The 12037-nt window shown below is 40.6% G+C and overlaps 1 long non-coding RNA gene across 1 annotated transcript; it reads right to left on the bottom strand.

Annotated features, from left to right (window-relative positions):
* Positions 1–4898: 4898 nt before the first annotated feature.
* On the bottom strand, positions 4899–11386 carry LOC140529174 (uncharacterized). The gene is made up of 4 exons (XR_011975444.1): positions 11321–11386; positions 11102–11220; positions 5503–5610; positions 4899–5428 (listed from the first exon to the last, which is right to left on the bottom strand). It is a non-coding gene; the product is annotated as an uncharacterized lncRNA (long non-coding RNA).
* Between the last annotated feature and the right edge of the window lie 651 nt (positions 11387–12037).

Below are 12037 nucleotides of genomic sequence, written 5' to 3'. Positions count from 1 at the left end.
TCTTCTAACTTGAAATCTAAATCTAAATCTCTTACTACTCTACAACATTGATCCCTCATGTTTGTGGTGTGCCCTTTCTTTAATCCTACCTTTTAAAATCTCCCCTCCTTGAAGGTCCAACTCAGGAGTCACTTCCTTCATGAAATGTCCCCTGGTTTCTCCAGCTGAAAATTATTTCTTTGCCATCTCAAATTGTCCTTTGTCTGCACCTCTCCTTTGCGCCACTTATGAATGGTGGTGGTGCCATGATCATAAGAACTAGAATGTGGTTGAAAAATAGACTTTTATTAATAGTGATAAAGATCAACTATTAAATATGGAAGATTACTTTTCCAGCAACAAAGGAAGTCCTGTTACAGACCTTGAAAAGTAGCTAGAAGAACTTCGGTCCAGGTGAAAGCTCCAACTAGGTTGCTATTGTTGTGGTTCAGTGGTGTCCAACTCTTTGTGACCTCATTTGGGTTTTCTTGGCAAAGATACTGGAGTGGGTTGTCGTTTCCTTCTCCAGCTCATTTTACAGATGAGAAAACTGAGGCAAACAGAGGTAAGTGACTCACCCAGGGTTACAGAGCTAGTAAGTGTCTGAAGCCAGATTTGAACTCAGGAAGATGAATCTTCTTGATTCCAAGTTCAGCACTCTATTCAGTGCTCCACCTAGCTGCCCCAACTAGGGGAATCTCTTTTATTTAAGACTGACCCTGGGTATACAATCTGGAGCAGGGGTGAGGAACCTGCAGCCTTGAGGCCACATATGGCCTTCTAGGTACTTGGTGCTGCCTTTTGACCAAGTCCAAGTTTTACTGAATAAATCTATTTGTTCTGTGAAATCTGGATTCAGTCAAAGGGCCTCACTTGAGGGCCTTGAAGGCCACATGTGACCACAGATTTCCCCACCCCTGACCAAGAGTGTTGTGTAGCTTGCTAGCCAGTTACAGGGAATTCACTTGACCACATTTTCACCACCTGAATGAGCAGATATTGTATATAATCCCACCAATGGCTTCAAGCAAGGGTCCCAGAGCCTCTGGCAAATTATATTGAGGCTTGGGGAAATCCCAGTCCTTAACAGACAGAACAGCTACTGTGCCTAAGTCTGTGCCACACTGAGTGGGCTACCTTATGGGAACTATATATCTATTCATACAGAGTTATCAAGGCTATTTTCTATGATTAATTAAAACCTACCTCACCTTCCAAACCTACCTCACCTACCACACCTTCTTTGGTGTGATGCAATGATTCTTAGAGAGAAATTCTATTTCCTCACTTGTCCTTTTGCCCACTTAAGTTTTAGTCCAAGTTAATAGAAGACAGGCTTTGACAGGTTCCGTTTGGCTGGTAAGGCTTCCTACTCAGGTCTGGTCAGTAACCATGTCTATTGTCCAAGGACGCTCTTGCTAGACAGTTAGCTACCAGTTGATGACTTTTTTGGACATAGAAGTTCATGAAACAATCTAAGGCACAGAAAGGGTTTTAATTTGCATCAATGAAAGGACTATGTTTACAAATAAAATCACAGCTCCTTGAAGGATTAAGAAGTATCCCTCATTTATTATGTTTTAACAGACTGAGAGCAAGCACCAACTGATTTGCATTCACTTCTTGAGCCAAGCCTTAAAAATGATGCAGAAGGGCAGTCCAGGCATGGGGGATAGATAGTGCGTAGGTTACAGGATCTGCTCCTCGACAGCAGGACCAGGGAGAGAAGTGAGGCAAGAGGCCAAGCAGCTGCTCTTTGGGCCAGAGGATGCAGATCTTCAAGGAAGAGGCACCAAGAGAGGGAGGCCCAGAGAGGGAAGGGTCATTTCTTACAGGAAGTTTGGTGGGAACAACTTTTAAAGGGGCAGAGGATTAAGGATGAAGGGACCCAAGATGTCTGAGCTAAGGGGCTGTTGTTCAGTTGTTTTCAGTTATTTCTGACTCTTCATGACCCTATTTGGGATTTTCTTGGCAAAGATACTGGAGTGATTTGCTATTTTCAGCTCTAGCTTATTTTACAGATGAGGAAACTGAGGCAAACAGGGTTAAATGACTTGCCCAGGGTCACATAGCTAGTATCTGAGGTCAAATTTGAACTCATGAAGATGAATCTTCCTGACTCCAGACCCAGCACTCTTATCTACTGCACTATCTAGTTATCTCTAGGCAGCTGTAGAAGGGGAGGCTCTGCTGAGGTCTAGATTCCCATATGTTATAGTGAGGGCTGGAGTAGCTTAAATCCAAGGGTAAAATAATCACTCAACAAGTATTTATTAAATACCTAATATGTTCCAAGCACTATGCTAAACACTGGAGATATGAGGACAAAAATGAATCAGTCCCTGCCTTGAAGGAAAATGGGGAGACAACATATATAGATATAAGTGCGTGTGTGTGTATGTATACATATACACACAGAGACACACAAAGTTAATTTAAAAAATAGTTTTAGGGAGGGCTATAGCTGCTGAGTGGAATCAGGAAAGACTTACTGTAGAAGGTGGTTATTGAGCTGAGTCTTGAAGGAAAAGAAATATTTCAAGAGACAGAGGTTAAAGGCCAGTATGCATTCCTGGTAGGGATTGTATACCAAATACAGAAAGGCATGAACATGAGAGATGGAACATCTTGAGTACAGACCAGGAAGTAGAACAATATTGCTGTATCATAAAGTCCATGGAAAGGAATAATGTGCAAAAGACTGGAAAAGTAAGAAGAGGTCAGGTTGTGAAGAGATTTAGGTGCTAAACACTGGAATTATATTTAATACCAGAGGTAATAGGAAGCCATAGCAATTTATTGCATGGGGGGGGGGGGATGGAAATAACTTTGAGGCCTAGGTAGAGAAGATCCACTTGGACATAAATAATCTCAGTGGGACTTGTAAATATATTAATATAATATATAATATTATAATATATTAATATAAATATATAATATATATATAATATATAATATATATATATAATATATATATATAATATATATATAATATAATAATATATTAAATGTTGGCATGTTGTCATCAGAGAACAGGGCATCTAATTCGGTAAAGAAAACTTGATGGTCTCTGGGACCTGGAATTTAGGGATCCTTGTAAGAAAGGAGTATTGTTGGCCTCTTGAAACCTGAGGTGGGGGCACCAATGATCAGAGGCCTGAGAGGTCCAAGATGGGAAATAAAATTATGTAGTAGATAGCATAGGATGCAATAATCTCCATAGATCATTAAGGAAGTACAACAAATGGATCTCCTTGTGTTCATGTCAGCACAATAGCTAGTGATTCAATTCTTTTTAGTAAAGGATTTTACAATAAGGAAACCTGGGAGGTGGAAGGGGGAAGTGTAGGTGATGTAATAACAAAAGATATCAATAACATTTATTTTAAAAAATAATTTTAATTTCTAAGCACTTATTTTTTTAAAATAAAAAATAATTTTAATCTCTAAGCACTTTTATTTTTTGAAATAAAAAATAATTTTAATCTCTAAGCACTTTAAGTTTTGCAAAGAGCTTTACAACTATGATCTCCTTTGATCCTCACAACTATCCTTTATCTTAATTTCTCCCTATCAGCTTGTTGGCAGTTATCACCTACATACATGTTGGGCCTATCTTTTGGACTTCTGTTCTCTCTGACCTCTCACCTCCCACACCCAAACTGACCTGACTGTTGGTGCAACTGAGGATTTTGCTGAACGAAGCTGGTGGTTTGATTGAGTTGGCCAAATTGGTTGTTTTGATGTCGCCTTGCATTCATATTATATGAGAATCAGTTAAAGGAAATGGAGATGTTTAGCCTAGAGGAAACCAGGGTACAGAGGAAATAATAGTTTTGTTGTGTTTTTGAGTCATTCCAGTTGTGTCCAACTCTCCATGACCCCACTTGGAGCTTCCCTGGCAAAGATACTAGAGTGGTTTGCTATTTCTTTCTCTAGCTCATTTTACAGATGAGGAAAACGAGGCAGTTAAGTGACTTGCCCAGGGTCACACATCTAGTAACAGAGGCTAGATTTGAACTCAGGCAGATGAGGTCTTCCTGACTCCAGGCCCCACATTCTAGCTGCTGTGCCACCTACCATGTATCTGAAGGGATGTCGTGTGGAAAAGAAATGAGTCTTGTTTTATTTGGCTCCAAAAGGAAGAATTAGTTATAGGTAGATGTGGCAAGGAGACGAATTGAGGCTGGATATAACAGAAACCTTCTTAAGGTTTAGAGTTGTCCTAAGGGGAAATGGGTTGCCTCAGGAGGTATTACCAGGGTTTCTTCCCCTACTTTTTGGGGTTCTTCCAGTTTATATTGCATATAGCTTTTTTGAATATAGTTATTTGCTTGTTGTCTCTTCCACAGATTGTAAACTCCTTGAGCGTAGAGAGTTTTTTTTACTTTTCTTTGTATTTCTGTGCTTAGCATTGTGCCTTGTACACAGAATGGGCTTAATAAATGTTTATTGACTGAATTTAACAAAGGTGGGATCCATTCATTGGATGTGTGTGTATAAATATATATACACACATATATATACGTACACATGTGTTTGTGTATGTATGTATATATATGTTTTGGAGGGCAGGATATGGGTTGGACAACATGGCCACTGAAAACTCTTCCAGTTCAGAAATTTGGTAAGTCTGAAATAAGAGAAACAGAAGAAGGAGAGAGTTTAAAAAGGTCTGTATGGGGGCTGTGGGTGGTGGAGTGCATCTTTCCACAGATGATCTGGAGAACATTCTCTGGTCATGACTCTGGTTGGATTCTGATCCCTGCTCTATCTCAGTGTATGTGTAAACTAGACACACTCATTCAGACAAAGTCTGAAGCCTCCTTACTTTAAAGTTACAGCGTTAGACAATGTTAAATAGAATTTCACTAAGTTCAGGGAAAAGGTAAAAATGAGGTGCAAACTGCATTGGTGGATATTCTAAAGGATTATTTATTAAATTATAACATTCACAGTCACTTAGAATTGTATTTGCCAAGATTTCAAAACACATTTAGTCATCACAATGCAAATTACATATATTATTTTCCTTTTATCTATTCATGTCATCAATTAAATAGGATAAAAATAATTGCGGAGGCCTACGAAAATCTTTTTTAAAATGAATTGCGTTAATTCTCCATTATTCATAGACAAATACCCTTAGTCAGAATGACCTCTCCCTGATTGAAACTACTAGAACTTTGTCTAAACAGTTTTAAAATTACCTCCCATCAGATGAAAAGCCCCTGATTCTAATCTATCCAGGAGCCTCCTCACTCTCAAGTGCTAAGTGTTGCTATTTCATTAACACATGTCTAGGTGCTATGGTGAGGTGGATGTATGTGGTGTGATAAAGGATATTCTTTCTGCTTTATTCAAGGTTCGCTTCTTTTTCTTGGACTTGTGACTCTCCCAGGAAATCTGGTCACTGTGGGCAGCAAACTCCCCTTGAAGTTGTTATAATCTAAATAAGGAAAGCTTTATTATTCCCATACTACAGATGAGAAAACAGAAGCTCAAGAAAGCTAAGGTATTTGCCTGATATCCAAAAGGTAGCAGTAGGTGCCAGAACTGAGACTGGGACCGAGGTCTTCGGACATCAGTAACAGTGGAAACAGCTCTTCCCACCATGCATGATGTCTTCCACTGAGAAAATAGGATAAATGGGTAACGTGAAAATGATGACAAAGCAATGTAACCTCAGTTATTAAAATGATTCAGGAAAAATTAAATACTGAAGTGCTAAGGGGGCAGAGGGCAGAGAGGGTAGTCTGATGACAATGAAGAGGCACAGACAGACACATACACTCAACTGATTTGCTTGGTAATGGGGCAATCTACCAACCAAACCTAATTCACCATCTGGAATTAAAAATAAACAACCAAAAGCTACCAGTCAGTTGATTTCTCCCTGTTTCTCTTCCTCCTGCTATTTTTTCTTTTAAATTTGAGAGTTCTCTCCCACAAAGATCTCCTGATTGGTTGCAACCATGTCAGGTATCATGCCTAGCACCTAGGCCAGGGGTGAGAAACCTGCGGCCTTAAGGTCACATGTGACTCTCTAGGTCCTCAAGTACAGTCCTTTGACTGAACCCAAACTTCACAGAACAGTTCCCCTTAATAAAAGGATTTGTTTTGTAAAACTTGGACTTGGTCAAAAGGACCTAGAAGGCCACATGTGGCCTCAAGGCCACAGGTTTCCCACCCCTGACCTAGGAGTATAGCACCTAGTATCACAGAGTTGAAAGGGACCTTTGGGATTCATCTGGTTTAACTCCTTTATTTTGTTGATGGCAAAACTAAGGCCTAGAAAGACGAAGCAATTCACTCAAGGTCATGCAGAGGAAAGTTCTGAGTGCCTCCTCTAGCTCTCTGAAGGTGGGGAATACATGGGGGGGAAGGGGGAAACACATCTGGAGCCAATGGAATTAGTCTCAGTTATTGCCCTAATAACATAACAATTCATCAATCAAATATTTATTAAGCATATTTACTGTTCAGTTGTGCCTGACTCTTCATGACCCCAGTTGGGATTTTCTTGGCAAAGATACTGGAGTCCTTTGCCATTTCCTTCTGCTATACCCCTGTCTGGCCCTGCATGCAATGCTGGATACAAGGAAAGTTATTATCTAAAGTATCATCATAACTTAGCTGGCATCTTACCAACAGACCAGACAGGGATCATATTGAAATAGTGAAATATTTAATTGAGCTAGAATTATGAAACAACACAATAGAAAAATGTCTCAACAATCATTTCCAAATAAGTATAAACTCATCTTTGATTCTTATCAAAGTAACAGAGAAAAAGTTTCTCCAGAAAGGAGAGATCTATCAGCAAAGTCTTTTTCTCTCTAGTATTAGAATGAGGCAGGCAGAAGCCTCTAAAGCAGGCATCTTTGGTATTGAAGACCGAGTCTGCTGGTGTTCTGATGGTCTGGCTTATCTCTTCCTTTTTTGGTAGCTATCTCTTCTTGCTCCATAGGGTCTCAGGAACCTACCAGGAATCCTGGATTCCTGGGCCCTAACAATACAATTACAGATAGCTCCTCACTCAAACCCCATGTACTAGCTTCTTTTTGTTTAAGTCTCATCAAGCCATGGCCAATTCTCTAGTACCACAGGTACATAACATGATGGGAAAGAATGTCTTGGGGACTTCTAAAGAGCAGTTGTTGTTCTCTGGGCCCAGGCATTATGAAAAATCATGTTTCTTCTCTACCTTGGCCATACCTGTTGACCAATCACTGAACAGTTCAGTGTTATTCTGTGTGGTACTGACTAAGTATGAAAGGAGTTGAGAGAAGGGAGAGATCAGTGAAAGGGTTGAACAGTTGGGGAAGGTTTCATGTAGGAAGGGGGCCTTGAATTAGGGACTCAAAAGATGAGTAGGATTTTGGGAAAGAGGGACTTTGAGGAAGAGGGAGGGTATTCCAGATGGGAGGCTCAACTTGACCAAAGTCATAGAGATGAAAATAAACATGTCCTGAAAACAGAGAGAGACAGAGACAGAGACAGTGTGTGTGTGTGTGTGTGTGTGCGCGCGCGCACGCATGTGTGATGTCCACACAGTGTAGAAGAAAGACTACTGGATCTGGAATCAGAAGACATAGGTTCAAAGCCACTTACTACCCATGTGACCTTGGGCACATGACTTAACTCCTCTGGGTCTCAGTTTCCTCACTGAAAAAACAAGAGATTAAAGGGTCCCTTTTAATTCTATATTATATGAGACTGAGACAAGTGGAATGTGGATTTGGGAAAGCAGTGGAAAATGAGTAAGGTAAGTACACTGTAACAGCAAGGAAAGTGAGATTTGTTTGGAGTTGTTTCCCAGGCTCAGGCTAAATTGTGGTCACCTGAAGGTTCAATTCTCTTTGAGTTCTGATAGTTCACAGCTGTGCTGAATCATGTAGGTTTCATGCCTATTGACTCTGAGCCAGTCAGGAGCTAAGTCTTCATTATATATACTGAGAGGTTAGTATTTTACTTTGGGGGTTCATTTATGAGGATCTTGTGATGACCTGGTGGAGACTTTGAATGGCCATATGTTCAGACCCCCCCCAAGCTGTTCAGATGTGAAGGCTCTCTCGATCCAGGGATATACGTAAATTGTATGACAATGTTGCTTTGATTCAGGCAGTAAGAGCCCTGTCTGTTGGTTTTTATTTCTTTGTATTTTCTCTGTTTGTTGAAAAAATAGAAGGCTTGGTAGCTTTGGAAATGTAAAAGATACAAAGGTGTGTCTGGAAGGTTGAACTAATTAAAGTGATTGCTGACCCCTCAAAAGTTGTGTTTCCTTTTATAAATGTAGATCTAAGAACTGGTGATAGTGGGCTCCCCTGTGTATGTGGGGGTGATTACACCCAGACCATAATTTGGTTTTAAAAGTCTTTGACCTTTACAGTAGATAATGGGGGGAAAGAGAGGGTGGCATATTGAAAATAATATTTTATTTAGATTAGTTTGAAAGGGGATGGACTGGAGATGTTGAATTTACCTCAATAAATGGGTACCAATTAAAAACATTTTTTTTCAGTTTCAAATTCTCTTCTGCATTCCACCCCATGCTTCACTCATTGAGAAGGCAAGAAATACAAGACCCATCATACACAGATTCATGCAAAATGTATTTCCATATTAGCCATGTTCAGAAAAAAGAAAGAAAAGTAAAGAAAAGAAAAAACTGTTTTAATCTGTACTGAGTCCCTCCGTGTGGAGGTGGATAGCACTTTACATCCTGAGGCCTTTGGTCTTGTGGTGGATCATTGTATCGATCAGAGCTAGTCTTTCATAGCGGAATATCTTTACACTATTGCTGTTACTGTATAGATGTTTTTCTAGTTCTGCTCCCTTTACTGTGTATCATATAATTCTTTCCAGGTTTTTATGAGACCAATTTGAACTGGTGCTATTTCTTTGTATTCTAGAGATTAAAGAAAATAAAAGAATTGAGCAGTCTCCCACCCATTTAAATTCCTGCCCTTTGGTAGCAAATGTCTTTTCAAATGAGTGATTCTGGGGTAAATCACCATTCACAATGGGAAGGGAGAGGGGGAAAAAATGCCCAATTACACAAAACTTACATTATGTATTCAAGTGAAATTCACTAAAAAAAATTGTACGGGCTTCAAGCTTTCCCCTTATATATCTGAGAAATTGTATCTCTGAGGTGCGTTGAGGATGCCTGTTCACTTTCTAAGTGTATTAAGACAGGGAGGGGGTGAGGGGGGAATAAAGTGTTCTCTCTCCACATTCCATCCGAAGTTCTGCTGGGTCTTGACTCCACAAATATCATGTCTCCTGAATGGTAGCCTGGAGCTTCTCTCCCCATTCTACTTGTGTATGGTTTTCCATCCATTAGATTGTAAGAGGGAGACTGTTTCTTTTTCTTATTTGAATCCCCAGTGCTTAGAACAGTGCCTGCCTAGAGCAGGCACTTAAGTATTTATTGCACTGAATTACCTTACTTCTGCTCTCAGATCTACCCTTTATGAGCTCTGAACTTTGAAAATGATAGATGGGATAAAAGGATGGAGTAAAGGAAGGGAAGGAAAGAATGATTTCCTGGTATAGCTGACTTTGGGCTAGTTCTCATAGCCATAGGATCTGCTCTTTCTGGCTTTGGCTGGACTGTGAGCAACTCTCCCTTGATGTCGCACAAACAAAGGTGCCAAAATTCATGGCCCGAATTTGTGATTTAACTCTTAGCTCTCTTAGTCAAGCTTTAGACTCTAAAGCAGGGGTGGGGAACCTGCAACCTTGAGGCCACATGCAGCTCTCTAGGTCCTCAAGTGTGGCCCTTTGATGAATCCACCCCTGCTCTAAAGCATGTTAGGGTACAGAGAACATTCACCTTGACTGAAGGTCTTTGGTTAAGTGCTTTATCTACTGGAAGGTCTTGTATCTATAAAATGAGCCAATGGAAAATTGCTCAGGATTAGACTAGACCCTAACAGAGATGTGTAAACTCCTTAAGGGCAAGGACTATTTGTTGTTGTACCTCCAGAGCTTTGAGTACATAAGGTAGCTAAGAAATGAATGTGGAGCTAGTCAAGATAGAGAGAGATTTCAGTCAATGAGACCATCTCACTGAAGGGGTGGGGATTAGGGGATGCTAGATGAATGTGGTGGCATTGAGGAGATAGGAGAAAGAGTGGGGAGGAAGGTAGGAGTGATAGGGAGAGGGAGAGAGAGAGGGGGAGAAGGAGAAGGAGAAAAAGAGAGAAGAAAAAAGAGGAGAGAGAGGAGAAAAAAGGGGAAAGAGATGGGAGAGGGGGAGAAAGAGGGAGAAGGAAGGGGAAAAGACTAATGGATTAAGTTCTTATAAAGGGCTTACTATGTGCCGGGGACTACTAAGCGTTGGACACACAAATACAAGCACACAAGATGGTACCTGCATTCAAGGAGCTGACATTCTAATTGGAGAAGACAACACAGGAAGGGGAGCTATCTGGAAAAGGTGGTAGCAGATGGTCTGACCACCTGGTAGGTGAGGAGGTGACCAGAAAATGCCATGTAGACATACAGAGAGAGATAAAGAAAAAAGCCTTGTTCTGGGCTGGATGAAGTGAAGTATCACCTATCAGTGCCTGAGGAAGCAGGGGCAGAGACTAGAGTTGGGGATGGGCTAGAGGGAGAAGGATAGGAAACGAGAGGAAAAAGAGGATTGATGGGATCTGAGAAGTGATTTGTTAGTGTAGGGGATAAAAGAGGGAAGATGGCCTGATAGAACCAATGTGCTTCCCCTGAGGGCTTTGCTCAGGAACAGGGGGGAGTTTGGGCACTCAGGGACTGGGCACTGGGCAGGCTGTTCTGAAAGGCTTTTGCATTTCATTCTTCCCTCTCTCCTACCCTCTCTCTTATTTTTGCTCCACGGCCTTTTGGTCCTCTCTTTGAAGATGAAGGACAACAACCACCACCATGAAAGTTACTTGGAATATTTAAGTATGTGGTTCACTTAGTTGCTCAGCAGAGAGACTGGAGGAACCAAATAGATCAGTGGATAAACAGTAAATGAAGAAAATGTGAAGAATTCAGAAAATTATGAGAAGCCAGAGGCAGCATGATTGAGTGGACAGGGAAATGGACCAGAGCCAGGGACACCTGGGTTCAAACATCCTGCCTTGACACTTACCTGGGTGAACCTGATCAAGCTGTTTAGTCCTCTGGGCCTCAGTTTCCTTATCTGCAAAATGAGGGATTTGGTGGCCTCTAAGGAAGGTCTCTCACAGCTCTAAATCTATTTACCTGGTGCTGATTGATACAAGCAGAACAATGCAAATGAGATGAATTTGAGAAATGAGAAAACATTGTGTAATGATAATAACCAGCTAGTTGAGAAAAATGTACCTACCTCTTTTTTTGCTTTTTCCAGAGGTAAGGGGCTATGGAAGTGGAACGTTGCGTACACAGGGCTTCCTAAAAGTCTTACTGCCGTTGTAAGTTTCTAAAGCTTAAAACTGCAATAAAACTTTTGGGACACCCTGTATCACTAGGCACAGTGGATATTTTTCTTCTCTTCTTTTTTCTTCTTTGTTATGAGGTTTTCTGGGTTTGGGGGAGGGGTAAATTTGAAAATGTAGTTAATGTAAAACGAAAAGATGTCAAAAATTTAAAGAAAAAATAGTAAATGAAGGAAAAAAAAACATGGGAAGTAGTGGACAGAAAGGAATCAGAAAGACCTGGGGAGGGGAAATACTTGATTGTAGGTAAGTTACTTAGCTTTTATGGGCCTCAGTTTCTTCATCTGAAAATAAGGGAATTAGAACTGTTGACCTATAAGGTCATTCCCAGCTCTAAATTTATTATCCTAAGCCATTAGTCAATAAACACTTATAAGTGCCTTCTGTGTGTCAGGCACTGTGCTTAGCATCGGGGGGACAAAGAGAGGAAAGTCCTTGACAGCAAGGAGCTCACAATCTAATAGGAGAGGCAAGCAAACAAATATATGCAAACAATTAAAATACAGGGTAATTAGGAAATTATTCAGAGAGGAAAGATATTAGGATTAAGAGGGGTCTTTAAAAGGTCAGATTTTAGTTGGGACTGAACCCTGACCTAACCAGGGAGG

This window comes from Notamacropus eugenii, chromosome 2 (genome assembly GCF_028372415.1).
Source record: "Notamacropus eugenii isolate mMacEug1 chromosome 2, mMacEug1.pri_v2, whole genome shotgun sequence".
NCBI lineage: Eukaryota > Metazoa > Chordata > Mammalia > Diprotodontia > Macropodidae > Notamacropus > Notamacropus eugenii.
Note: the sequence above shows the minus strand (reverse complement) of the source record. Positions and strands in the feature narration are given on the sequence as shown.